This window comes from Patiria miniata, unplaced genomic scaffold, assembly GCF_015706575.1.
Source record: "Patiria miniata isolate m_02_andy unplaced genomic scaffold, ASM1570657v1 HiC_scaffold_25, whole genome shotgun sequence".
Lineage (NCBI taxonomy): Eukaryota > Metazoa > Echinodermata > Asteroidea > Valvatida > Asterinidae > Patiria > Patiria miniata.
In genome coordinates, this window is record NW_024037064.1 from 13,978,057 (window position 1) to 13,983,831 (window position 5,775).

The window sequence follows — 5,775 nt, forward strand, 5'->3', positions numbered from 1 at the left end:
GAAAGTTACCTTCGGTAACGTTCTGTAAAAACGTCCCCTAAACGTTACGCAGACGTTTGAAAGAAACGTTACATTGTAACAATTGTAACACGTTCTGTAACAACGTCCGCTGAACGTTATGCAGACGTTTGAAGGAAACGTTTCATTGTAACAATTGTAACACGTTCTCTAAAACGTCATTTGAACGTTATGCAGACGTTTCAAAGAAACGTTTTATTATAACAATTGTAACACGTTCTCTAAAAACGTCATCTGAACGTTATGCAGACGTAAGAAAGAAACATTACATTGTAACATTTGTGACACGTTCTGTAAAAACGTCAGCTGAACGTTATGCGGACGTTTGAAAGAAACGTTACATCGTAACAATTGGAACACGTTATTTAAAAACGTCACCTGAACGTTATGCAGACGTTAGAAAAAAATGTTGCATTGTACCATTCAAACAATGTTATCAACAACGTCTGAATATTGTTTTACGGACGTCTAAATGTAACGTTTTACTGTAACGTTCTGATAACGTTCCAAAAACGTTGATATCGACATCAGACACAGAATCATTTATTTCACAATTTGAACGGCCATCTTGTTTCAAAACTCCAAATCATCAAGCTCAAAATTTAACAAGACGGCCGTTCAACTGTAGTATTTTTAAGTCAGTGTCGAATGTACTAGAAAAATGGTCCCGCGCTCGCATCGTGTCACCGCGTACCAGCTAGCTGCGATGGTTCCCACACACACTCATCGCCATCGCGATGTAATGGAGTGCTCTACCCGGTACCCGCCATACAAATGTACTGTTGGAGAACCAGCTGAGACGACGTTGCACATTATATGCATGCAAGAAGCGCGGTGAATTAAATTGTGAAAGTGGATTGTTCGATGGTGATGCGATGTCTGATAATTATCTTGTCATATCAAACACATCCTTTGAGCGCCTTCACAACAAAGTAAGTAATCTAAAGCAAGATTGTTTATACCACATGTAGGACTTTTTATTTTTACATTCCACGTGCTTCTTATAACAGTTTTCTCAATCATGAAATTCAGGTACATGTAGGTCAGTATTAAACTCGGCATAGGCTAAACGTGCACAACGTGCCGAATATACATGCTGGTTAAATTTCATGGATTTTTCAACCACAAAAACAATTGTGAGTATCATTGAAGCCCCATTACTTCGTCTTTGATACGTGTGGAAGCCAGTAAATGATTTGAAAGGTATTTTGGCAAGTATTTTGCGTGATTTTTTCCAACATTATGAGTAGGCCTAGCTAGGCGAGTAACTCCAGCTGACTTGTTCCATATTCATTCACATGTAACGCTGGAGGAATAACCTGTTCGTTAGAATGTGGTAGCAAGAGACCCTAAAAAAAGGCCTCTCCAAAATTGTCCAAATTTCACCTCTTTTATCAAGCTGGAGTTACCCAGCCCTAAATTTTTTCATTGGGTTGTCATTTAGGGCTGGAGCTAATTTTTCACGTAACCATGCAGCGTAGGCAGGTCCTAACATTTTTTTTTTCAATTTTGTCCCCGTTACACACTAATTGCAACTGCAACTCACCCCAAACGTGCCTGGAATAACCATTACACAGGTACTTGAAGTAAAAAACGATCCACCATGAAGATTCAGCCTATAATTGCAGTGAAAAAAAGGAGGAATAACCGCTAACCTGACAACCTTGCAGGCATGGCCAGGACCGCAATTGGTTTGTGCACAAAAAAAATTGTGTACAATGAATGGCGGTCGATTACCAGGCACAGCGCGCTGTCAACTAGCCGTTTTTGCCGGCTGCGCTGGCTGTTGGCGCATGACGTCACGCGGAAGCGTAACACCCAATGACTGTTTCATGCACTAATATGAGGTTTACCACTCGCATCACAGCTGCGGTACTGGAACCGCAACCAATAGTGCATGAAACAGTGTTTTTTGTTGGGACCTGCCTACGCTGCTGGGTTACGTGAAAAACTAGCTCCAGCTCTAAATGACAACCCAATGAAAAAATTAAGGGCTGGGTAACTCCAGCTATCTTTTATCCCACCCCAGAGTTCATTTACATACCTCATACATTCAGCAGTCATTTACGAAGCCTAATCATGCTAATGATCGACTTGAAACAGACCACAAAAAAGAGTGAAAAATCTTGACGATTTCGGTGGCTTGTCCGTAAAAAATATGCCAGTTCCAACGGGTGTCTTCCATTTTGTTTTACTAATTATGTAAATGTATGCATCACGTGATGACATAAAAAAAATCTGCGCGCGCGATATATGTGGGTACCACACCACTTTCAGGTGCTGCAAGTGAGTTCAATTTTCGTCTGGTGCGTTGTCGCGGAAAGCAAGACAACGAGAATGCCCTCCACGGCAATGCACCAGACGAAAATTGAACTCACTTGCGGCGCCTGAAAGCGGTGTGGTACCCACATACATCGCGGGCGCAGATTTTCTTTGATGTCATCATGTGATGCATACATTTACATAATTAGTAAAACAAAATGGAAGACAGCCGTTGGAACTGGCGTTTTTTACGGACAAGCCACCGAAATCGTCAAGATTTTTCACTCTTTTTTGTGGTCTGTTTCAAGTCGATCATTGACTGAAGTGCAACTATTAATAGTTGTTAAGCTTTCACAACAACCTTTGCTTTAATGTTTTAGATCAGAGCCTTCATGTCAAATTAGACATGATTTTGGACAACCAAAAAGAGGAGTTGTGCCTCTTGAGGAAAGTGGCCAGGCTCCGAGCTCCTGATGATGAGGACATCGAAGAATTTACTCCAAAACCTCTGGAAACTGTCGCAGAACTGGAGGACCTATGTGAAAAGCTGAATTCTCCTGAAGAGGCCAACTTGAAATAACAGATGGTAAATTGCTGTCTTGTAAATTCATGTATTTTTCTTAAACCCAGAGGGCCTCCGGGAGCAGTTGATATATGACCGAGGGACATTTGTTTTATAGGTATTTGCTGATGTTTGTTACTTACGAACCCTGAGGAAGAGACACAAGGACATGTTAAGCTGCTGTCCGCAACTAAAAATTCAAACTTAAGCATGACTGATGTGAATAGTTTTGGTAGTTCACTCCACCGGCTGTGTCACTCACACTTGTAGCATGTATTTACGCCACACAATTGTCTCATTGTATATTTTTCCTTCAGATTTGTCACTTTACTTCCATGGGAGGCTACAACCTTGGCGAGAGTGTCTGCCGCATGCTACGCAGGCTAGGGACAAATATGCTGTGGTCCCTTTACAGCTACAAGGGACGAAAGGGGAAAAGAGCTCTGAGCGATCTTCAAATCTCCCGGGTGTTAATCAGTAAGCTGCGTTTATTTGATTTCCTTGAAATTTCTTTAAGTACATGTAAATTCATTCATTTTTTTTCAAGAAAGAATTTTTTTTATAAAGTTCATATATCAGATGCCAGTTATTGAAAATTATTAAAATGTTGACATCTTCTTCAACCGTTCTTGTAGAAGCCTGTCTGAGTGCCCACCCATAAAGCCGAGTCTTGGAAATTGAAGAAACCATCCAAGAGACTCTCAAGTACTGCCCAAACCGAAAGGGTGGGGCAAAGTACAAGGTACGTTTCTCTTGTTGCATTTTCAGTTTTCACACGCATAAAGTCTAGTCTTGTCAAAACACAAATATTAAGTGACTCCGAGTGAAGGGAGGAATATTATTGAAAGGCAAAATCTGTACTTCTCCATTTCCTTAGGCGAAGCGGAGTGAACTGGGAAAAGAAAATCCAGATTTTACCGAGCGATAATATTCCTCCCATTTCACAATTTAAAGCCGCTCAATGTTTGTTTTATATTATTGACATTTAGATCCTTGTCATTTGATATTTTAGAAATCTCATTTCAACATGAAATTGGTAAAACAAATGTCTTTCTGTCTTCCAAACCATCCCTTCATGAAAATGTTTGAACCCAGCTACTGTCGCGCTGGCTCTTTAGGACAATACATGCTACGTGCATTGATGAACGCGCACACCAGCATGCATTTGCACTAATACCGTGGCATGGAACAAAGATGATCCTATAACTGTCAAATAGTATTTCCCATTCCCTATGGGCGAATGGGAATTTTTGAGCCCCGGAGGGAATGGGAGTAATTAACGAATATCACGTGATGTGAGTTCCACCAAGCAAATGACAAGGATATGTATGTCAGGATATATAATACAACTTAATCAGCTCTACAGTGCCAGTTTATTGTGTATTTACGAGAGTCGACTGTGCACATTGGAATTTGGTTGATAATACTTTAGCTTGAAAACAAAAACTATCCTGACAGTCAATAAAACGTGTTCACTTTTTGGCATGTCCATTGTTTTGAATTGTTCTTCTGTTGGTCAAATACATGTACATGTACACGTATAACATATACATGTAGAACACTTGAATATTGTCTACTTTGATTTCAGGAAACGTATTACTTCAACCAGATATGATGCATTTGAAACACTGCGGAAAAAAAAAAACGGACTGTACTTTTCATTGACCGCAACTGTCCGCTCTGGCTACAAGTACCTCCCCCCCCCCCCCTTACAAATTTAGACAAGAGCTGCTGGTAGGGAAAATTTCAACTTGCTGCATTGTGCACGGGCAAAGACTAACTGGCGGCATGTTGTCACCGAGTCCAACGCCAAACATGTATGAACCTATGCACACACTAGGAAAGGGACGTTGTTACTATGTAAAAAAAATGCAATCTTTTGTTCCTGCAAGAAGCGGATTGGGTAAAAAATTATTATAAGTTTCCAAAAATGTCAGGTTTTCTTTTGGTGTCTGTTTTTTGTTGTATTTATTCTGATGTTTGAAAAGTTCATTTATCTTTTAACTTCACAGAATCCTGATGCCAACACGATCGCAACACCAGATGAGGCCACCACCGACTTTGATGACTAGCCCAACTGAAAATGATTGGTAACAACACCCCCCCCCCCCAAAAAAAAAAAAAAAAATAGATAAAAGATTAGAATATATTTGAGCTTCCAAACCTGAAACAATCTTGCCAAAAAGTGTTCATGTATATGTTAAGTGTGCTAATCTACTTCTTCCTCAATAAGTACATAATAGCACATAAAAGATGGTGCTACATTATTTACTCTAATACTTGGAAGAATTAGGATATATTTGGGCTTTCAAACTTAACCAACTTGCCAAACAGTATCCATGTACGTGTATAGTATGGTGGGCTAATCTACTTCAATATATGACTAGTATACATCAAATATATTTGGGATTCCAAACCTAAAACCAACTTGCCAAACTGTGTTAAGTGTGCCAATTTACTTCTTCCTCAATAAAAAAAAATCAGACATAAAAAAATGTAGTGCTCCATTTTTCTTACTAGGACAAATATATATTTGGGCATTCAACATTGACTCATTATACTACGAAGTAAAAGGTAGTTTCGCTTTCAAACCCAAAACCAACTTGCCAAACAGTGTATATTTTTACAGGTGGTAATTAAAAAGTTAGTGAAGATGTTTGTCTGGACATAGTTGTTAAAACGATATTTAGTGTTATTGGCCTTTATGAAATATGTACATTGTATTATTGTATTTGTAATTTGTAGTTGTTTGAGATATACATGGAGGTTAATGAACTATGAATAAGCATGCATGACCTGCGAACTTTAACACACTTAAGCAGTATCAATCTCCGATTAGTAGCCTATGACGTAGTAGCCAAATTTGACATCATTTTGAAAGACGTTGAATGGCCTCCATTTCATTAAATAAATTCAAAAGTGGGAAAGAATTT

At 39.2% G+C, this 5,775-nt stretch overlaps 1 long non-coding RNA gene across 2 annotated transcripts; it reads left to right on the plus strand.

Annotated features, from left to right (window-relative positions):
• Positions 1–642: 642 nt before the first annotated feature.
• LOC119733366 lies at positions 643–4,953 on the plus strand. Of its 2 annotated transcripts, none has more exons than XR_005271795.1 (5): positions 643–950; positions 2,661–2,866; positions 3,160–3,319; positions 3,478–3,584; positions 4,855–4,953. It is a non-coding gene; the product is annotated as an uncharacterized LOC119733366 (long non-coding RNA). The 2 variants fall into 2 exon arrangements; XR_005271796.1 differs by lacking the exon at positions 643–950 and adding an exon at positions 1,046–1,221.
• The last annotated feature ends 822 nt before the right edge of the window (positions 4,954–5,775 follow it).